General features: G+C 40.0%; 2 long non-coding RNA genes across 2 annotated transcripts in view; one reads left to right on the top strand and one right to left on the bottom strand.

Annotated features, from left to right (window-relative positions):
- Positions 1-21,294, top strand: part of LOC110302989 — a 34,605-nt gene extending 13,311 nt beyond the window's left edge. Inside the window, exons 3-6 of the long non-coding RNA XR_002378886.1 lie at positions 14,000-14,187; positions 18,612-18,738; positions 19,728-19,810; positions 20,691-21,294. This is a non-coding gene — a long non-coding RNA (uncharacterized LOC110302989). The remainder of the gene's footprint in view (positions 1-13,999; positions 14,188-18,611; positions 18,739-19,727; positions 19,811-20,690) is intronic.
- The window catches only part of LOC110302990, an 89,179-nt gene that overhangs the window by 19,838 nt on the left and 45,345 nt on the right, over positions 1-23,996 (bottom strand). The gene's annotated exons all lie outside the window — the stretch shown is intronic.

Below are 23,996 nucleotides of genomic sequence, written 5' to 3'. Positions count from 1 at the left end.
TGCGCTTGGGGGTCAAGTCTGGGATGAGGTGGTGGTCTCTTGGCCCATGTGCTCAAGGTCAGCTCAGGGTCAGAGTAGTCTTTCCTTGCCCTGGTCTCAGGGTCAAGTCAGGGTCAGGGGGTTCTTTCCTGGCCCATTTACTCTACATTCCTCTCTGTTTTGTTTAGGAGAGAGGTGATGATATCACTATGCAACTTCCTGCTGTCTGGGGCATTGAAGTCCTTGAGACAAGCTTGATCTTCATATCAGGGGTTGTAGGCCTCTGTCTGGTACTGTAGTTAGGGGCTGATAATCCTGTAATAACAACTGATTAATAAATATCTAGTTAGAAATCTTTTGGATCTTCTGTTGAAAAACATCTAGACAAGAAGTTTATAGGGCAGAGTGTAATTAATAGGATGAGGAAAAGGAGAAGGGAGGTTATGAAGGACAACAGGACTGTCAAGGGCCCACTGGTCAGAGGCTTTGAGCTGTTCCTTGGGTATTTCGGAGATCTGTTTGGAGTTGGCAGATTTTGTCTTTTATTATATCCGATTGGTTGACATATTAGATACAACATTCCTCTTTGAGGAAGAGGCAAAGGCTACCCTTCTCTGCTGTTAGTAAATCTAATAATCCTCACCGATTTTGTCTTTCAAGTGGTTTGCACCAAAACAAGAATTTTTCTTAAAGCCACACAATAACACCCTTGTATTGGATAGAGCAATTTGAGTGTTCTGTCATATTGTAGAACTATTTCAGTGGTTGATAAATTTGGGTCTACTTAATTTTAACAGGTACCTTGTCTGGTGTTGTAATAAGCATTACAGGTAGCCATTTTGTCCTTTTTGACTTTAAAGTCCAGACTTTTGTAGAGGAGAAGCCGTGATGTGCTCTCTTCTATAACAATTTCCTCCTGAAATTTCATTGTGAGGGTCTAGGCAGACTGGAATGCTAATCAAAGGCCAGGAGGGAATTTAAACACTGGTGTATTCATCAGAAACATCTGGTTCACGGACCCAGCTGAAGAGACAGGGAACAATCCCATGAGCTGGACTGGTTCTCATCAGCTTTCAACAAGTCCAGGGCTCATGGCCACTTGGAAGGGTGCGTAGCGCACAGCTGATTCCCAGATGGTGCCTGTCAGTGGAGTGGAAATCTGCTGAGACAGATAACGACTAGGGACAGAAGTTAAGGTTTAGGAACTTAAAGGAAAATCATAAATTTGGAACTTTCAAGCATACTGTCCTGATAGTTGAGGGAGAGGAGGGTACCCAAGACCAAGGGAGAAAGAGATCATACCTTCAAGAATAGTCAGGTATGGAAAGTTAGCCTGTTCTTATCTGGAGTCCATTTGAACTGTGAGAGGTAAATCAAAGTCTTATGACTCCCTGAAACTTACATGAACCTTTTTGTTTAAAATAAGAGATAGAGGTTTTATATATATTATTAGTATTACCACTGTTTGTAATCTGTACTGAAATCCACACTGTAGGAAAAGCAGCTAAGGAAGGTTATCCATAACAAAAGCTTTGGGTTAAAAATCACCAGCATTTTTCCACTGTCTCGGAGCCATACATACGGATTGGTCAGAGATGTTTTTATTTTAGCACAATGAGAAGCACCTTTAATTATAGATACTTGAAGACAACCAAAGGAAATTTGAAATCTTAAGCTTGTCACTGATAATAGCTTTATCAGCTTATCAGAACGCCATTGATCAATATTAAAACTCTGAACCTTCAAAATAGTGAAAGAAATCTGAAACATTTTTACTACTTTAGATTACCTTCTTACACCTCTACGATATGCATATTTACATTCCTTAAAACACTAATTTTCACATCCTCAAACACTTTCTTAGAACTTACTTAAGCTTTCACATTTCCCATCTAACCATTTACCAAAGAGTTATTATTCTCGGTACTTATTGCCGAGAGCAATCACTGCAAAGCAAGTTCCCTTTAATCCTTTTGTCTTATTTTGCTTTCCTTTCTCTGACACAGTTAGGTGGCCCTCCTAACACAGAACAGAGAATTTGGAGAAAACTTTTAAACATACATTCTTGGATCTCAATGAAGGGGAGTTGTAATCCAATACCAGAGCCAGTTTTCCAGTAAAGCAGAGCAGTAAAGCACAACTTAAGTATTATCCACACTCAAAAGACATCTGAATCCCTGCTAAACTGAATCCAGGAATTCCATAGATGAATTCTGAGCCCTGGCCATCAAAGCAGCTCTGGCAAATGGCATTAGTAGTGGAGACTGACAGCTGCATAGAAAACAAAAACAAAGCCAATAAACACAGAACACAGAAAGCTCACAGGCTCAAAACAGACCAGTCCTCTGAAATAAACGTGCAGTGGCTACCAACATTCATACTCAACTGAGTCTGACCTATTTCCATCCTGACCCCATGTTTGCCACAAGACTTATGGGCACAACAGAAAACAGACCTATCTGCAGCCACAAAACAGACAGACAAAACTTTCTAAACAACCAGTACCAGGTGAGCAGGTGATAGCTTACTTTTTGCCCTGGACAGGAATGAGCTTTGTTGCTTGATAATGAGAGGGCATGAGGTTTGGCTTTAGAGTAAGTGTCCTATACTTGGGAATGCACCGAGGAAGCCAGTAAAGAAAGGGTGCGTTGGATTGTGTGATTTGGAGGAGGAGGGGGGAAGGGAATGGCTAGAGAGTCTGGGGTTAAGTAGATGTTGAGAGCAAAGGAAATAGAGGCTCTCACTTTGACTAAGAGGTCCTTCCCCAGTAATGAGATGGGGCAGGTTGATACCAATAGGAAGGAGCAGGTAAGGGGGATACCTCTAAAGATACAACTAGGCAATGGGGTTTGGTAGGGTTGGTAAGGTTGTCCCCTACCCTGACAATAGGAGAATGAGAAGGGGAGATGGAGCCCTAAAAATCCACCAGGACTATAGTATACAGAAGGAACCTTGATATACTTGATGACGACCTGAGGCTCCCTATCATAGAGATGTGGTAGTCAGGCCAAGGGATACCAGATCCCCTCAGTTACCCATGGGCAGTCCTAAGACTGACCAGAGGGCAATCTGGGTCTAATGTTCATCTCTCAAGAAACATGGGGGCAGTCAATATCACAGTACCCCTTTTGATGGCAGCACCTTGGACATGGTCATGTGGTTTGTGAGAGCTTGTGCAGGCCCAGGTCCCTTTCTGACTAAATTTGAGGCAGGGACCCATAGTTTCTCAGGCTTTGAGAGGCAAGGGAACCTCGGCAGTTGCTATGACCAGCTGAAATGCCTTAGTCAACATCAGGAATTTTTGTTTTGGGACTTTTTCATCCCTCCCATGGTGCATCTTAAAGGCCACCACTAAGACTTCTGACTACATGGTCCAAGATCCATTCTGTAAGTATTTAAACTTGGCCATAATATCAGGAATTATGAAATCACCACTTCATCTAAACAACATTATTACATGAAAATACATCTTCATATTGATTCTGCAGAAAAACTGCCCAGGAAACAATAGGCTATGTGATAGAAACAGGAAAGGCATATCAGCAGCAAGAAGCAACCCTGGGGAAAAGTCTCTGGGCTCCATACCTCTCAGAGCTCACCCATCACAGCCGTGTAAAACAATGGTTCATCTCTAGGAAGTTGACTTGCTTGCCACAGTCTCCCAGCATGGCTTCTGCAATAAGATGACAATTTAGAGGGTAAGACATAAAGTCAATTTCAGCATATCATAGTGGTTTGTGCCTATAATCCCAACAATTGGGAGACTGAGTTAGGAGATCAAGACCAACTAGGCTACATAGAGTTTTATAACAGTTTGAGCCAAAATATGACATCGTTATCTCAAGACCAAATGTCAACTTACAAGAATTCAAAATCAGGCAAGATAGCTCAGTCAGTGTAGGATCCTACTACCAAGTCTAATGACCCAAGTTGCATTTCTTAGACCGTTAGGATGGAAGGAAAGAATCTATTACCCCAAGTTTTGCTCTAATCTCCAAAAGATTATTCCTCTCTCTCTCTCTCTCTCTCTCTCTCTCTCTCTCTCTCTCTCTCTCACACACACACACACACACACATGTGTAGTCAAAATTATAAAAAAAAAAAGTAGTCACAATGCTACTAATTCATTCTTAAATAGAAGAACCTAGTCTACATGGATTAGTCACTTCTTAGAGCTCCTACTTCCTACTCCTCCCAACCTACACATGAGTATACATGTACATGCATGTCTGTCTGTCTAATCTCCCTCTCCCCCTTTCTGTCTCTGTCTCTCTCCCTTGTGCATGCATGGTTGTATTCACACAGAAGGGTGAACTTTCACGGGACCCAGAGACCAAGTACTGAGTGGAAAATTAGCCTCTGTTCTAGTTTATGCCAGTAGGTTTTCTTGATTACTCTCTGCCTTACAGCACAGTGTCTTGGTGAACCAGAGCTCATATATTAGTGTAGTGTAGCTGACTACCATGTATCCAGATTCCCTGTCATTCCTCTCAGAGATCTGAATTACAGATAAACCACTAGACATGCCCAGCATTTCTATGTGTTCATGAATGCAAACTCTGGCCCTCAGATTTACAGAGCAAGCACTTTATCCACTGAGCCATCTCTCTAGGCTGATTCACTCTTTATTTCATTTTGTGGTCTACTGATTTTAAAATTTGCCAAATGTTTCTGCTACCTAGCATTTCTGTCCTCTATCCCTACTAGTCCAATCCTGGTGGCCTCAGCTAGCAGATCACTCCTGAGTCTTGTCTTTAATGTACTACTTAAATGACACGGTCTGATGGGAATTGGATCATGATAACCCCCTTTTCATGTCCCTTGTGGAACACTTCTATGTCTAAGGTGTAGTCTAGCATTAGCTATCATCCCATGTACATTGGAGCTACGGTAGGACAAAGAGCCCATAGCCTGGTTCCACTCCTGTCCTGCCCTGTCCTGTTCCTATAAAGCTTCCAAGTTTGTCCCTCCACTTATGCCTCTACAGATATTGCAGAGTTGGTGATGTCTGGAGTCTGGACTATGCTATGCAGAGTTGCATGTGTCAAGTGCTCCTTGCCCACCTGCCATTGCATTCCACTTGCCCTGCTTTAGCCTTCTGTGGCGGTACCTAATTAATGCTACTCAATTGATCCCAGCAGTGGCGGCACATTCCTGTTACCCACCCCAATGCTTTATTCCTGAATGAGATACACACACACACACACACACACAGCCTTTATATTTTGCTATGGCTAAACAGCTCAATGACTGGGCTAGCCTCTGTGTGACTAATCCACAACCATCCAATAGTCCTAAGTTATTACTTACTAAAATCGAAATTTTATCTTTGCTGCCCAGTCAGGCAGTCCTCTTGGGGCCACCCCAGCTTGTACATGGTTGCTATGCTCTCTAATCCACACCTTCTTAGGCACAGCATCTCCTCCTGAGAATGGCAGATTCTCCCTTTCTTCCTCCTTCCTTGGCCTATTGCCAAGGTGGGAATCCTAAAAGTCCCACCTCTTTCTCCCTGCCCAGCCATTGGCCACTAGCAACTTAATTTACCAATCAAAACCAACTGGAGCAGGGTTTCCCCAGTGTCTTACATGTAGATGTGTAGATTATGTGCAATTTTGGGGACCTAGATTGATATGTTACAAGCCACATTAAACCAAACGCACAATTTCCCCCCTTTTGTCCATTTAAAAAGGCTCTTTTCTCTCAGATATTTGTTGACCATACTTATAACAATTATCTAAATTGTAAGGCATGACATTTACTTATAGCATCCAGCCCATCATATTTGGCAAATTTGAGGTTGCTAAATTTGTAAATTTTAATTTACTATCTGAAAACCATCCTTTCAAATGTAGATCATCTTTTTTAATGTTAAACAACTTGTTTGATTATGAGACTAAAGCTAGTCTTCAACCCCATCAGAGATCTGAGAATGAATTAAATATTACCTGAACATGTAAGAAGCACAAAAACATAGCTTGCAAAACTTAAACAATTCATAGAGACAGCTGGCCTCCTGAACAGTCCTATATATTCCTCATAATGTTGGAGCATATGTCTTTAGCCTTCTGGTCCAGAACCATCTGAGAAACTGTTAGTGAAGCAGGAATTATGAACATCTATCTTACATTGTTTTAGAAGAGCTAAACTCTAAACTATCCTACATTCTATGCCCTTTCTTGGACAGTTTGTTGTTGTTGTTGTTGTTGTTTGTCCGTAGATGAATTAGGGCAATTCTTGCCCAGTGGCTACCTTGTTGCAATTGGAGAAACTCTATATGGAGATAAGGATGTTTAACATCTTCTTTGAAGTGGGAAGAGGGGGTAATGTCAGGAGCAGACATGTTTCCTAGTCTAAATATATCATCATTATTATTTATATCATTATCATTTTATTATTATTATTATATCATTTTATTATTATTATATCATCATTATTATTTATATCATCATCATTATTTATAAATAATGATGTCATATTTTGGTTCTCTGATATGTTTGAAGAATATATATATATATACACACATACATATATATACATACATACATACATACATATATACACATACACACATACATATATATATACATACACACATACATATATATACATACATATATATATACACATATATATGAACTGTTAAACCCTGACTACTCTTAGTTATTTCTATTTTAATAATATTGAAAACAGTTTATTATAACTAAATTAGAATCTAATATTACCATGAGTTTACCATTTGGCACTTAACTTGGATTACTTAATCATCCTAAACAATATGTAATAGTAGCTATGAGAAGGACTATTGAAGAGTAACAAAATTAATTTAAAATTTTGTAGTCAATATATAAAAATTTATCCTAATGAAAGCATTAAACCTGTAACAATATATAAATTCTATACCAATGTAAGAAATTACTTTAATTTTGTATCAAATATAAAGATTTCTACCAATATAAGATTGTAACTATACGATGTTTTATTTAATAATAGATTTAGTAATCCATTCCCATCCATCTAATTTCTTACATTACTCTATCTGCCTTTTTTTTCTTTCAACCCCCTTCCCTTTACCTAAGAGAGAGAGGATAGAGAAGAGAAAAGGAAAAATAGAAATCTCCAATCTAAGCTCTCTATTTAGTTTCTTCCCTGTCCAAAACATGACCATTTCCAAATTATCTCTCAAAATGACAACCTATCTATAATTTATAAAATAACCATAACCTGACACCCAAAATCGTGGAATAGGGATGATGACTATGGCTTCTTGAGAATAGAGGTGATGAATGCTTGTGCACTTTAGTTAATGTTGATGTACTGATATTAGTTGTAAGACAAACCAGTAATTCTAATGAATGAAAGGTACCATATTATCAGAGTTGTTAATAATGGGGAACTGGATGGGACTCTTTTTACTATCTTCAATTAAAAACAAAAACAAAAACAGAAACAAAACTGGAACTATTCCCCCAAAACTCAGAGATCTAGCTGCTTTTTAAAATGTTTATTTGGAAAATCACTCCTGTCATAGAAGAAGCAGAAAAACTCACTCTTAATCATTCTCATCATGTAAACTTACATATGGAATCTTTCAAAAGTGAGTTTTAAATACACAAAGTTGAATTTTTGCTTAAACATGAAGATAAGCACAATGACATTTTCAGTTGCTCTGTTGTGATTATCTGTACATTCGCTACTCTGTTATAAAACCAGAAACAAAGCATCAATAGCAGAGAAGTCAGTCACCCCCAGGTGATTACTTTAGAAAGAAATCAGAGAAAAAAATACTGACCCTTTTGTCAACATTTTCTCTTTGGGAATTGTTCTCTGCATCACAGCTATGTAGACTGTGGGCCACAACCCCATAGTTACATAGTTCATGTAATTGTGAAGATCACAAAACCATAGGCAACCGTGACCTAAAGTTAACTTACAGGCAAATGCACAATGAATCTGAGTTATTCTAACAGCACTCAGCAGTGTTGATGGGGAACTACTGTAGCCTTGCTTTTGCACACATGACATGTGCAGTGCATCATATCACTCCATATAGTGCCAACTAAAGCTGCTTAAAACCCCTAGGCTCAGGCTGGAGACCACTGTATACTGTCAACTACAATGCTTTTGACTGTTCAAAGTCTTCTGCCCTTGTAGAAACAGTGATTTAATTATGGCAACAGGGGCTTTTAAAAAATATTTTTTAAAAAATCAATAATATCATTACATGATTTCCTCCTTCACATTCTTTTTTTTTTTTTTTTTTTTTTTTTTATACATAAGTACACTGTAGCTGTCTTCAGACACTCCAGAAGAGGGCGCCAGATCTCGTTACGGATGGTTGTGAGCCACCATGTGGTTGCTGGGATTTGAACTCTGGACCTTNGGAAGAGCAGTCGGGTGCTCTTACCCACTGAGCCATCTCACCAGCCCCTTCCTTCACATTCTTACCTCCAGACCCTCATAAGAACCCCTTTCTCTCTTTTAAATTCATATTAACTGTTTCTTTAATTGTTTTACATATATATTATTCCTAAATACATCAGTACAACCTGCTGAATCTGTATAATTACTTATATGTTTCTTTTTAGGGTTGGCAATTGGCGTTAGGTAACTGCTTGGTGTAGTCTTCCCTGGGGAAGGCTATACCTCCTGCTTTCAACATTGCTTGGTTGCTTATAGTTCTTTGAGTGGAGATGAAGCCTCTTGAGAGCTTTCTCCTTCCACATTAGCGTGTCTTTTGATGTCAGTATTGTTCAGGTAAGAAAAGTCTTTTAATGATTTTCTGTTTCATTCCTCAGCATATATTTTTGGTTTGTACTGTGGTAGAACGTTTTTAAAAATTATAGATTCCGTTTCTGACTAGAGTTTTATAAAAAGTGGTTAAAGTAATTCTGATGCTTAAATTAATTCTGGCTTGTGACTAGAATAGCATTTCTAATAATCTTTAAAAATATCTCCAAACATATGTCTGTCTGCCTTTTTGTACTGTGTATTTATCTGATCTCACCTTGGAGAGGCTTAAAATCAAAATGTCCTTCAACTCTGAAAATGTTGACTATGCCCTATCTTCTCCAATGTCAAATATTTAGCCAAGATTAAATTCTTGGTTTGAAGATAGCCAAGCACATTCATCTTATAAGTTACAAAGTTGCCTTGTATTTACTAAATGTTAAACTAATATATATGCCAAATGATGTGTATATCAACTCCTTTATGAATTTTCATCCATATGTATTGATTATATGTATATTTGATATACCTATATATCTGGTATGATGCAAAAACTTGTTGGACAAAAGGAGTATCATGTGAAAACTTAGGCCTCTGCTGCTCCTAGCAACCTCCATGTTTTGTGAACTTCTTTCCTGGCATCACAGTTCTAAAACCTAGTGGAGTTCACTGGGGCCTGGTCCTATCCTTCATCTTCTGTCCACAACCTCTTTGAATTGTCTCAACTATCTGTAATCCTCTGATACTCATAGCAGAAACTTAGAAGTTTGTAACCTCACCAGATATCCCTTCTATATTTCATCAAATGAAATGAATTTCATGTGTCTCGTATTTGAAATAGCCAAAATGCAGCACTCTCCTCTGTCTAGTACATACAGATAAATGTTCTTGTTACCTCGTATTATGTGAAAAGCTATCTTCAATGTACTCATCCTACACTCAACCTTCAGAAAATCTAGCTGCCACCTGCAAAACTAACTTCTAATCCATGCTGTTCTCCCAAGTTCATTATCTCTATTTTAATGCAAGTTCTGACCCACTCCTCACCTGGATGTTTTTACCTATATAACCTTCCTAACTGACTTTCCAACCTTCACTCTTAATCTCTTAGAGCAGTTGAGAAACGAAAGGCAACACATCACCTTCACTAAATCTAAAACAGCTTGGTGTGGTTTTCAGGAGCTGGCTGACCCCTGCCCATGCCTGTAGGAAGAACCTGTATGGCTTTGTCTCTTATATAATATAAACTCTGAAACTGTTTTATTATTGAATATCAAAAGACAAAAGTGTTAATAATTTCATCACTTACTCAGAGATAAGCACAACTGGTGGTCAATATATTTCTTTCTGCTCCTGCTTGTACTTTATATAAATACATGTAACCATACATGCACAAACATGTTTATAGATATTTATGTTATCTACACTTTTAAAAGGTTAAGAGCTAGCTCATTTGGTAATGTTCTTGCTTTGCAAACATGCAGAACTGAATTTGGTTGCCAGAACACATGTAAAAACCCAATGTAGTTGTACATTGTAAACCCTGTGCTGGGGACATAGGGATCTTAACTGTCACTAGTCTATAATCTAGCCTACTGGTGAGTATCAAGTGACTTCAGACCAGTGAGAAAACTGCCTCAAAAATCAGGAAATAAATAAAATTCTGGATGGTGCTTTAGCAATGCCACCCAATGCTGACTGCTGGCTTCTGCTTATACACACAAACATGCAGATTCAAAAGCACAAACTTGTACACCACACACACACACACACACACACACACACACACACACACACAGAGAGAGAGAGAGAGAGAGAGAGAGAGAGAGAGAGAGAGGACAAAGAGAGAAATAAAAATAAAATTGCTATGTGCCAACTACTTTCCTAAGCCTTTTCACATATGATCACTCTTCAGCTTCTTGAAACTCATTGTGTATGATATAGACTGTTGTAGCCACTCTACTGACACTGTAAACTTAAATAAATTACCTATTTTCTTCGTGTACTTTAAATCTCTTCTCCATCCATCCTAGAATGTTGACAGGTTTGATCTTACACAAGTCATGTACAGGTAAACACAGTAGCTATAGGTTCACAAATAAAAGGGCCATGTCATGTTAAAAAACAGCATGCCACTCACAAGACCATCCCTGCGTCTTGAGGGTAAGGGGTTAATAGGGATATCTAGTTTAAGGCTAAGAAGTCAGGAGCTCCTAGGCTTAGATCTTTGTCTGGTTATAAATCTTTGTCTTAATCACTGCCCACAGGGAAACGATGTTCTGCATAAGGCTGGACAAGGTGTTCTAGCTCCTGTAACTTTTCTTTTATCATAGGCCATTGTTCTATCCAAACAGGTTTGCCAATTTGCCACTGTAGTGGTTCAACAGCTGATGATCTGTCAACCCCACATAAAATTGAAGAGTCTACCTCTGTTGTATCCTGTTTATGGACAGCTTGGACAGCCTGTAACTGTTTTCAATAACATTTTTAAAAATTTCTTCATTAGGAATATCTCATTGTTTACAGCCTGTCTCTGAAGTTGGAGGAATTATAACCCGTGTTTCTCACTGTTCCAATAGATCTCTCCCCATAGATTTATGGCCATATTAGCTACATATGTCCTTAATTTTCCTATATGACCTTCAGGTACTGTGTATTTATTCATTTTAGGCTTTGGTTTACTTGAGACAATGTAGTTAATCTTTACAGAGTCAGTGAAAGATTCATTTGAAACCTGTGTTGTCTTTGTAAATGATTCATCCCTTTCATGTTGTTCAACCTTGTCCCAGGCATTTAAGGCTATGGTATGGTATTGTCTTAGGACAGCATTATCAAAGGTAATCTGTACTCGGAATTCAGAATATGGACCTTCATCTAGTAACCGATCCTTGACAGTATCAACGTCTCTATTCCTATTTTGTTGCTCCGTGATTAAAGCCTCGTTTTTTTCCACCATGTCAACCATTGTAATTGAAGGACACGCTATAAGGTAGTTGTCATTAAATCTCATTAAGCTTTTGGAATTATATGATTTTGCATGACCCAGTTATTAAATGGTCACTTGACATATGGACATTACTAGTTCCTTAAATCTTTGTAATCTTTTTTTTCTTTTCCTATTGGTTGCCACCTGAGTTCTTGATAACTCTGTGGATTTTCTCATCTCCTTCTAATTTCCTTATTAAGGCTAGGAAAATCATTTTAGTTAGTTTTTTTTTTTTAAACAGATACAGTCTGCCTTTTTGGAGTCTTGTTATAAGGCAGTGCTGTAGGTTCTAGTCTTCTCTGTCTCTATTTTAGTATCTTCCTCAATTTTATTTATAGTCTTCTAATTTTCTTATAAGACATCTCTATCATTTTTCTCCCTTTCTTTAATCTCTATCTTAGTATCTTCCTCATTTCTAATGTCTTCTTCAGAGGTTTGTTTCTATTTCTCATTATTCTCTTTTCCTTGTATCTCTAAATCCACATCCCCTCCATTTGTTTTTGAGAAGGCACAGAAGCCATCTTGGCTATCAGGATTAAAATGAAGATTATCAATGTGATAGTTGTCTTAATTGGTAATTATCAATTCCAATTAGATCATTTATATCTCTTTTTCTTTCTACCCTTAAACCTCTTAAAATTGCATTATATAGAGTCCAAAGCTCTGTGTCATTGTGCCTCTCATCTCTATGTCCCTTACTTCTTTAAATTTATTTCATTCTATCTCTAAAAACTTCATTTTTACCAATTTTAAACTATTTTTCTATGATTATTTATACCCAGGTTCTTTTCTCTATTATTGTTTTCAAACTTAATACTTTACCAGCTTAGAAGTTTGGGGCTTTTCAGTTCCATCATAGCTCCAGGGAAAATCTGTTGGATCCTCTGGCCAGCACACCTGTCTATAAGTGGCTAACTCTGCCCCTTTAGCTCAGTCTAGCAGGCTACTGTTGCCAGTTCATTAAAGCTCCACCCCCTTCCAGTCAGTCCCTTTCTCTGAGCGGTTATAGACATTTCCTGCATGGACCTGAATTGGGCCATCTTGCTCTCTCTAGCATACTTTTGACCCTGCTCTGGAACAATAATGTGCTTGGGAGAAGCTGTAGCTACTGTGCCATCAGGCTCTGGTCCAAGAAAGACAGCAGTGCAGCTCCTGCACCTGCCAGCAGGGTTAGCTCACAGCCTCCTCTCTCTCTCTCTCTCTCTCTCTCTCTCTCTCTCTCTCTCTCTCTCTCTCTCTCTCTCTGTCTCTCACCTCTCGCATTATTATTTTTTAATTTTTATTAGATATTTTCTTTAAATACATTTCAAATATTATTCTCTTTCCTAGTTTCCCCTCTGAAAATCCCCTATCTCCTCCCGCCCCCTGCTCCCCAACCCACCCACACCTGCTTCCTGGCCCTGGTATTCCCTTATACTGGGGCATAGAACCTTCAAAGAACCAAGGGCCTCTCCTCCCATTGATGACCGACTAGGCCATCCTCTGTTACATATGCAGCTGGAGCCATGAATCCCGCCATGTGTTTTCTTTGATTGGTGGTTTAGTCCCAGGGAGCTCTGGGGTTACTCATTAGTTCTTATTGTTGTTCCTCCTATGGGGCTACAAACTCCTTCAGCTCCTTGGGTACTTTCTCCAGCTCCTTCATTGGGGACCCTGTGCTCCGTCCAATGGATTGCTGTGATTTCCTCCTGCCTAGCTAGAAAATTGCTCTTGGAAGTGGTTTTGTCCCCTGCCTTCTACCCAGGATTTTTTCTCAGGTTCTAAGCTTGGATTCTAAGAGCCCCATGTTGGTCATCATTTGTAACTGACATATCCACCTGCAGCCCAGTTGCTGAAATAACAACTCTAATACTTAGTTATATGTGAATAAATGTCAAGCCATAAACTTAGGGTTGTTCCCCAACTAACTCATAAGTTAATTAATCCATTTATTCTATGAGTGTCATATGGTTGGTTGCCTCTTCTCAGCTTCATTCATCCATGTCCTCAGAGTTCAGGGAGCACCTCTCCCTATGTTTGACTTAATTCCAGAGTTCTTCTCTCCCTGTCAGAACACACACTTTATATTTCCTGCCTCACCTCATTGGTCCATCAGCTTTTTATTGACAGGTGGTGCTTCCATACAATGCACAAGAGATTCTCCCTACATTAGTCTGTTTTCTCCAGGGGCTTATGCTGTCCTGAGCCAGGACTTTTGACAGGGTTTACATCTAGACATGATCTTGACTATTTTCTGTGATTCTCATTTTGGGGATGGAATTCTTAACCTGGACTGTACCTTGGACATCAATAACTTCTATTTTACAGAAAGTCACATGAAGAGTTCACACTGAGTCTCAGAGGAACCAATGAACAAAATCTGGGACTGTAAAGACCATGAAGTCCTTTGAAGAGTGACTAAGCGTATTGTACACTGAGATGCACAGGAGCCTGTAGAAACTAAGACATTTGGAACAGCAGGATGCCATTGAGAAGAGGTTGGAAATGTTAAAGCTGTAAGTTCCAGTCCATTCTCAGAAAGCTAACCAAGAGACGTCTTGTATCAGATAAACTCTCAGAATCAGAAGGTCTCAGAGGGCATAAGAGTGGGCTAGTTCCTACAGTAAGAATTGGTCCTTCAGCATGTGATTGCAGATTACATCTCCAAGGCTGAGGCAGGCACCTGGCTGCTTCCTCCAGCTGGAGCACTGGGTCTTGATCTGTTTGTGCTGGGGGTTTAGAGGAAAGCTGCAGTCTTCCTCCTCATCTTCTTCCATTAGTGGCCCTATGAGTGTGACAATAGCGTCATCAATCTTCCTTCAAAGTCAGGGATCCAGAGGCAGGATCCAACTGAGAATTAGGCAGGTGAAACTGACATGTATGTAGTTTCAGGAGCTCCTTGCCTTATGCATAGATTGTAGGTAAAGAACAGGGACCAATTAGGGAAAAGCCTGCCAAACCCAGAGAAGAAAGGACAGCCAGAAACTACCCAAGACAGAGAATGTGTGTGTGTGTGGGGGGATTCAATCAGGTCTGCTGCTCTGTCCCCTATCCCTCATTTGCACTGCAGAGAAAGCTGGACAAGAAGGCAGGAGATTATGGTCCAATCGCAACTGGAGTTTTCACCTCCAGTTGTGTTCATTTCCCAGTGTTAATTTTTAAAAGTCTCCAGCTGTTGATTCATCCTCCAGTTGGAGCTGCTATTATCTTTCCCTCTCCTTTCAACATGAATCCCTTGGGGCTAGAGGTAAAGATGACTAGAATGCCCTATGAAGAACCTCTGCCATTTGCTACCTCCCTCTTCTGTACTGGAAAGGCCCTGAGTCCTAGGATAAAGAACACATAATAGCCACAGTTTTCCACATGTGTCCTTGCTTGTTCTGTGTGCCCACATAAAGCTGACCTTAACACAGTGTCCTCAGAGCTATGGAGCACGATATGCAGTAGCTGAGCACTTTAAATCCAAGGAGACACTTGCCTTAGTGACTGTGATCACTCTGCTCTGCCTCCCTCTCCAAGCTGGGTCTCCTGTCTCATTTGTTGATCTTTATTTTCTCTTCCCCCATTACTTCCTATTCCCACCTCATACAACTCCCTCCTCACTAGGACTTCACCTTTCTCCCTGTCTTACTCCATCCTTATCCTCTGGAATTGTCTTTCTATTCTTTACTTCTAGTTTAATGTTGTTAGGGTCTTCACAAGCCCAATTGTACATTATGATCTATGATACCCATGCTTCTGGTTTTACAGGAGTTTTATTATATAGTACATAATAGTAAATTAAAAAAAAACTATTAGCAATAAAAGGTGGAAGAAGCAAATATGAAAGACAAACTCAAACTGGGGGTTTATAAACATCTCATAGATAACTTGGGTAGCCCAATTAAGAAAAGTATAACATGACCCAATTAGGGGTCATACAAGTATCCAGCTGAAATCAACTGGGGAAGTCCCTATGAAGCAACCAGCATTTTCCTCATGAATGCATGTCCATGGTAGAACTTTGGCTTCTCATTCCCACTGCAGACATTTTTATATCAAGGGACAAACCATGGTGACAACTGTTACAGATCACCATCTAGCTGTTCTCTGAGACAGTTTTTACTCTTGAGCTATTTTGTTTTTTCCTTTCTTGATTGTCCCAGAGTTGGGGGGGGGCAACCCAACCTCAGACAAAGGATCTTGGAGGACACTTTGAGACAAGCATAGCTGCTCTCAAGTTTATATGTTAGGAGTAGGGGAAACTCAAATTCCAGATCTAGTTTTTCAGTGACCTTAAACAGAATGTGACAATTTACTATTGCAATGCCTTTATAAACGTGCAGTGGGATTTGTCTTAATGAAGTGTTAAATGTGGCGGTGATGGTGGTGGTGGGTATAACTTAATCATAGATCAGTGTCTAGATAAAACCTCCAATTTACTTCACCCTGAGAATGTACATAATTCTGGTTTACCAATAGACAAGGACATGAGTAAAAGCAGAGATAAAACCAAATGTCAAGTTATACCTGGCTTTCTCCTGCCAGATGTTCTTATAAATCTCACCTTGTCCACTCATTTTGGAGGGGGGACACCCTCATTTGACAAATCTGACAAACATGAGGGTTTGGAGGGTAATATGAAGCAGCAAAGTCTTAAGAGGCATATCCTACTTTTCCTCCCCCACCCCCAACCCCCTGGGCTGGCCTGAACTAGATTCTGATGTCTCAATGTGTTCGGGGACACTTTGAAAGGTCTTCTCTGATAAACTGTAGGAGAAGCTTGTTCTTCTGTGTATACCCCGCTGCTCCTGAGTAAGCAAATACATGGCTCAGTCATGAAGCCTCTGTGGGCTCTGTTCCGAATAGTTGTCCTCTCCTGCACAACAGGGGCCTTTGTCTCCCCTCTCTGCTCTCACTGGTCTTTATCAGTTCATAGAATGTCAAAGAGAGGGTCACTGGCTCTTCTCCTGGGGGTACAGAGAGAAAGTGTCAGGGTCTTCAGCAGAAGAGAAAGATGTCACCCCTGAGTTCCAAATCTTTGCTTGCATCTTATAACCATTGTCCTGATGCCTGGTCCCTAATAGGTGGTATAAAACCATAGTTTCTTTAAGCCTTTGTGTGTTAAAAGTTCTTTTATGTCTTGGGTATCAAAGCCATTATCTTTCATGGCTGCCACAATTTTAGAGTCTTGGCAGCTGGTGTCTCCATCACAGTGACTTGTTAAAGTCTCATTGCCTTTCATAGCCATGGATGCTGCCTCATTAGATTTTGTACAGTTGGCTTCTACTTAGCATTCATTATTAATAATGGACTAATAATGCATGCTTATTAAATCTTTGGGAAAGTTATGTGGGATGTCATACTGCATTTGCAAAACTTTTTTACTAAGCTCTGATAAGGTGGCCCCTGCAAATGGAATAGACCCCAGTTGCTATATAGTATAAGAGGACACAAAAACTCAATTTTGGGATCATCATAAGGAATGCCCAGAAAGAATTCTGTGAGGAAGGAATGAACTGTAATGTTGCAACAGGCTTGAATCTTGCAACTACACAAGACTTTATTATTTTTACATTTCTGCTCCCATTCCAATAGCACGTTATCAGAAAGGAGGAGGTATCTGTAAGCTGTGTCTTCATCAGGGCAGCAGTCTACAGCAAGGAGGAGCTGTTGGATGGTTTTTTTTCCTCTCTCAGGATGTTGGTCTTCTGGATGTGATGAAATAGTTTTTCCCTGAGTCATTTCCATGATTTAAAAAGTATTTTATTTGATTACTTGGAGGGGAATGATGTTGGGGTATTTGATTTTTTTCACAATGACCACCTCTGCAATCGCTGGTTTGGAACCACTTCTCCTGCTTCAGCAAAACGTTCACACTGACTGACTCACCTGTGAGACGAGGGGAGACTAATTTAGCCTTGGCCTGAAATGTTTAGGGTAGTGATTATGTCTTCATCCAAGATGATGGGCACAGTGCTGGGCCCTGATGTTGCCTCCCTTGCCACTGTACATTGTAGGTGGGAATGCTACCTCAAAAAGAGAACGTAGCAGAAGAAATGAAGTCTGATAGCATAAGAAACAACTAAAACCAAAGAAAACTAACACTACATTTAAACAAAAACTCAATGCCAAGTGAAGAAAAAATGAAAAAAGGATAGAAATGAAAGAAATGGTACACTCCAAAATAACCAGGAAAAAATATACAACAGGTAAAACCAGAAAATGAAAACTAAAGTTCAGCTCAACCAAACAAAAACGTTAGAAAATCAAACCTAACTAAATGCCAAATTGTAGTAAATTCCACAGAATCCAGAATATTACTAGAGGCAAACAAATATATTACAAGGAAAAAAGAGACTGAAAGAAAGTAAAAGAAATACCAAAATATAACCTTTAAATTTTTTAACAAAAGTCTCAAACAAAAATGAAAATTAGAATGAAGAAAATCTACAAAGACCAAAATGTAAAAAGGAATCAGTAACCTATTAAGCAAATAACCACATAGGAGTGAATGAAAGACGAATGAAGCAAACCATAAAGTGGGGGAGATTGCTCAGTCCACAAAGTTCCTCCATCGCAAGTGTGAGGCCATGAAGTACAGTGAAAGAACCCCAATCTCAGTGCAAGTTAAGCCAACAGATGTGTATCCCTGGGACTCACCGGATGGCTAGCCTAATCTACTTAGAAACTATAGGCCAGTAAGAGACTCTGCTTAAGCAAAGTGGCCAGCAGACCTGAAATAAGTCAGGTGACATCGTACTCTTTGGCACCACCAGCTTCCATTGAGTTCAAATTGGAAGTTGCTTGAAGTTCAAATGGTGACAGCTGTGAGTGAGCTATGGGGTAGAGTTCTTTCTGTGCATAAGAAAGATATCCTGGGTATTGGCATCCTTGAAGGGCTTTCACTGTTTTTCTGAAACCTACATGGCTTCTGGAGGTCTGTCTTGCTCTTACTTAGGGCTCTCAAGAGAGGTATGAATGTCCTACCTCAAAAGTTGCTGTCATATGTGAGACAAGATGGTGGTGGCAGGAACAGGATTTCCCTTAACTGCACTTTGGAGTGGATGACAGTTCTGACATTGCAGGTACCTCATCCAAACACAGTCCTTCCCCTAGCCCTGGCTTCTCAGAGGCCCTGTTGTGTGTAAAGAGCTCTCTGGTGGCCTTACAGGAGACTTTGGGCATTCGCCTTAGAGCAAATGCTATGAACAAGCTGCCTCTTCTTTCGTGGTTGCTAGTGAGTCAGAAGAGGCTACAAGTACACATATCCATGTCTATTTAACTCTGTAGAGGGCACTTTGGAGAGGAAGCCAAGATCTAGAAGGTGTTCCAATGTATCTTCTTTTGCCTACAGAGGGGTGGTCATTAGCATTGGCTCCCAAGACCAACCCTCACATACTGGGATCTCTCGGCCCAAGGATCTTTTTAAAAGGAGCACCTAGTGTGTATGTGTATATATATATGTACTTTTTAAAATTCTGCACAGGGATCCGATCTCTATGACTGGAAAGTCTCCTCTTCTGTGAGCAGACCCCGGCCTGGGTTAAGAGTTAGTTGAGCTGGTTCTTGAAGCTTGATAGATGCTTGAAGGTTACTGTGATACCTAAGTACTCCTGGGGACTTTAGAAAAGCTCCCAGACCAACAGATGGGTTTAAGGGGTAGTAGATCCTAGTGCTTAAGAGTATCCTTACAGATGTTCACTGGGTGTGCCATAGATCCTGCTCCCCTGATGATCTTTGGGACTACGACCACTTTTGTTCTCAGATAACTTCTGCCCTACCTTCAATGGGTCTAGGCCTCTCAGTGAAGATGTTCTCTGTATAAAGACCACCTTATGTTTTTTATAAAGTTTACCTGGAAACTTAACAGGTCCCATAATTTAGCAGCATGCATACATGTAATTTAATCTACTGAGTATGTGCTTTGAATTCAACTTTCTCTTGTTAAGGTGCTATTATTACACAGCACTATATTCTAAGCCAAACAACTGCCAAGGATTGCTATGCCAAATTTCAAAGGATCATCACTGCTAGTCTTGTTGATTATTGACTTGTTAATGTTATTATGTCTCAGAAAATGCCTGGATATTTTTCCATGTTGGAAAAGAAAGTTGGAAAGCTTAAGCAAATTATACGGGTCTGAGCAAGTTATATAAGGTATGTAAACAGTCAGAATTCAATACATTGATGTCAAAGCTCTGCTTAAATAAATGGACTTATGGCCTGTTCTCCCTAACAATTACAAAGACTGTTTGAAGGAAAAAATGTTTATTTAATCAAAATGTATTTAAATATTTAGTTGTCACTGGCATCCTGGGTGTTCAATAACCATACTTGGAGACCATACTAATGTGGTCAGAGGGATTAAAAAGGAGAATATATTCATTCCTCCTTGCCCCCCAAGATCAAGTAGGCCAGACAAGCATCTCACACAAAGTGCTTTTTAGCTGTGAGGAATCACCGTTTCTGTTGTTCAGGGAGGTCATGGAGACGCCACCCAGTGTACTCAAACCACTGTCCAGCCTACAAAGAGGAGGGCCTATAAAGGACCCTCCATGGATCTTGCTTCCATGTTTCCAAGTAAAGCCATGGCTAAGCATAAATTCTCCTCCCATAGAATGAGCATACTTGTAAAAGGAAGGCTAGATGCTCAAGCTCAAGTAACCCTCAAGGACAATATCTTCAACTGCCCTTGACAATAAAAAATAAATATAGTTAATTTTGTCCACTTGTATGGTCTTAAACACCCAGCAGGAAAGTATAACCAAAAATAAATAAATAAAATGATTGGTGTATTTCTTGAACAGTTTAAGGGACCATACTCCCTAGACATTAGGTTTAAAGCCACATGAGATGTTGTTTAGACAACCATTTCTCATTAGTGATTTTCTTCTTGATAAGAAAAATGCTGCCTAGATATAAAATGTCATGACCTTGGCTCAACTCAGCACTGCACCATCTACCAAGAGAGAGAATCCCACAGTTTTAATTGTCATTTGATTCTTAGGTTAAATTGATTTTCTTTCTCCCTCTTTAGAAGCCATGTGACCCAAGCTCATCCCAACAGCTGCCAAAGTGTCTGAAAGTAGATCCTGGGTCCATCCTTCTCCATCCCAGCCTTGGATCCGTTGCTACTTACTATGTGAAACTTTTCTGAAAATAGTAACCTATTTTGTTTGTAATGCAGTGGCCTCTAGTATTCTCCTCTCTACTCCTTCAGCCCTTCTACAGATGACCCTTTATGTGAATGAAGCCTCAGATATGTACAGCTTGTCTAAAGAAGCTGGGTTCTAGGAGCCTGCCTCGTGGGAGTTCCCTTGGACTGACACTCCCCTGGACTCCGCCCCCTCACAGCATGAAGCAGCTAGAGCGGTCATCGTCCCCTTTCCTGACAATAATTGGTGTCAATCTCTGAAGTGGGGAATGAAGGCAGGTTAGATGGACATAGGTAGACTAGGAAAGTGAGAACAGACTTCCTGACATAAGGCTTCTTATTCCCAGAAGACATTGTGAGACAGGGTATGGAAGCTGAAACTATAGGGGAAGGGAGGACAAAGGGGCCCTATAAAATACCTAAGCCAGAAGCCTTTTAGAGGAATTCTACCCTTCGCTATCACCTATCCTATAGGAATAAAGGTGTTACTTTTACTGTCTCCATGGCTTCTGTCTTTCCTAGTATTCAATTCTTTGTTCATGCAAGGGAACAGCTCAGCCATCTAATTATATAACTCCTCAGCTTCATTGTGTAACTCATGTATGTGGCCTCCATAATGCTTCACAGGAAGTTTCTAGAAGTAGAGTGGGTTTGAAGGACTGTGACATTTATTAAATTTGTCACAAGTTGCAATGTTAGCCTGGCTAAATCACTCAATTTTTTAAACACTGAGACACTGACACACACAAACACACACACACACACACACACACACACACACACACACACACACACACACAGAGAGAGAGAGAGAGAGAGAGAGAATGGGTGAATGAATGTAGGTGATCAGACAATGCCAGGAAAGTATACAGAATACAAAAATTAAGCACATCTATTATACAAAGGGATGTGAGTTTCTAGTCCACATAACTTTTGAAGTCACTCTGCAAGACAAAAGAATTGCATATAATAGCTGAACTCTTCTGATCAACAAACTTGCCCTCAAGAGGAAAACACTAATAACAGTTGTCAAACTGCTATGTCTGTGCTGTAAGAATCCTTTCCCTGGGGAGCCACAAACAGCAGCTACCCTTTAAAAGTCCCCAATGACAACCAAAAGAAGACTCCACCATAGTTCACACCGAGGAATTTATAGTGCTTATGAGGGATGGGGAAGGGGATGCTGGCAGGAGCCTGCATGACCCTAAAGCAGCCACACTGAAATGTCTTCACTTAGCATTGATGAGGGTTTCCTCATATTACACAGATGGAGCCCTGTTCCAATAGACTTTTCCCAACCTATGTACTCTAGCACACTCTGACAACCCAGCCCACAAGGCCAGGGGCAGCAAGGGCAGAATTGCACACAAAATGACTGAGGAATGGCTGGAAAGTCAGGTGAGTCTGATGATTTGCCACTTCATCCTTCCGTGATGGAACTTCAAGTCCAATTGTGACAGACCCCTGAGAGTAAATGCAACTTGTGTGATGAAGATAGTGGCTGTTTTGTGTGAGTGTGTTCTACAATAGCCTGAATATTATTCTGTAGAAAGTCAGTATAGTGGAGGCAGGTGATGGCAGTCAGTCTGCTCGCTGATGGAGCATAAGGCAGCTATGTAATGACTAAACCGTGAATGCCTCTCACTGTTGGAGTGGAAGGTACAAATTAAGGAGAAAAAGTTTAAATGATCTGTGTAGTGATGCATACAAACTAAAGACAACATGAATTCATTGACAGACTGATATAGTCATAAGAAATATTTATGAATAGGTATGCTATATACACATGTATTTTGTTGCTTGGTCAGCTGTCAGGGCCTAATCAAAATAGCATGTATAGCATGAGGTTCTGGTTTCAAGCATCCTCTCTAAAGGGAGCAGGGCTTGTTGAAATAGATACTTTTGGGGACAAGAAATATACAGAACCTAACCTACAAAATTCTACTGTATATTTCATCTGAGCTCAAATTGATATAATGATTAAATAGAGAAGAAAGATGACATTTATATAGAATAATTAAAAATTAATCCATGGGACCTTTGATCCCAAGGAAAAATTCTTGTTTGAAATATTTGCTAAGTTCCTCCCAGAGTACAGTTCAGTAAAGGGAGGGAGAAGAGAAACTGAGTAACTTCACCTTAGCCAGGTGACTCAGCTACAATAACGTCACAGTGAATGCACTACCCATCTGCAATGAAAATGAACATTCACCTCTGCAGCCTTCCTCCTCAATACTGACAGTCTCAGTCTCAGCTGAAGAAAACATAGATGAACCCAACTGAGACACTCTGCAAAATGTCTGAGCAGTACTGACCAAAGCTGTCAGTGTCATCAAAACAAGGACAACCTGGGAGACAGCTACCATACAGAGGAGCCTATGGGACCTGAAAGCCAGGAGCAGGGCACAGGCAGGATAGAAAAGTCAAGGATCAGAACAAAGCATGGTGGGTAATAAGGGGTAGATGTGGCTTCACGGATCCAGGTAAATGTGGCACATTAAGAAGCTCAAACTAGAATGGGCTGGAGAGATGGCTCAGCAGTTAAGAGCACTGACTGCTCTTCCAAAGGTCCTGAGTTCAAATTCCAGAAACCACATGGTGGCTCACAGTCATCCTTAATGAGATCTGACTCCCTCTTCTGGTGCATCTGAAGACAGCTACAGTGTACTTAGATATAATAAATCTTAAAAAAAAACAAAAAAACAAAAAAAAAAAGCCTCAAACTAGGAACATGGGTAAGAGACATGAAATTCTCCGTTTATTATCTCAATTTTTTACAGGCCAGACATAATTCTAAAATAAAATCCTTAGCAAAAAAAAAAAAGGGGGGGAGCAAGTGCTAGTACAGCAAGTGTTAGTACAGCTGACATCACCGTGAGTCCACCTCCACACGATGCTATAGAATGGCTTGAAGAAATGAGGATGCACGCCATAAGCTGTTTGTATGGAGTGGAATTTGCTATCGGCAATGCCCATTTTTTTCCTTTTTCTTTTTCTATTATTTTTAACTCTTCTTTTTTAAATTTTTTTTTGAACTTTTATTTAAAATTTTTTTTAATTAGGTAATGTCCTCAATTACATTTCCAATGCTATCCAAAAAGTGCCCAATACACTCCCCCCCCAGTGCCCCACCCACCCACCCACACCCCTTGGCCCTGGCATTCCCCTGTACTGGGGCATATAAAGTTG

Source organism: Mus caroli, chromosome 10 (assembly GCF_900094665.2).
Source record: "Mus caroli chromosome 10, CAROLI_EIJ_v1.1, whole genome shotgun sequence".
Lineage (NCBI taxonomy): Eukaryota > Metazoa > Chordata > Mammalia > Rodentia > Muridae > Mus > Mus caroli.
Note: the sequence above shows the minus strand (reverse complement) of the source record. Positions and strands in the feature narration are given on the sequence as shown.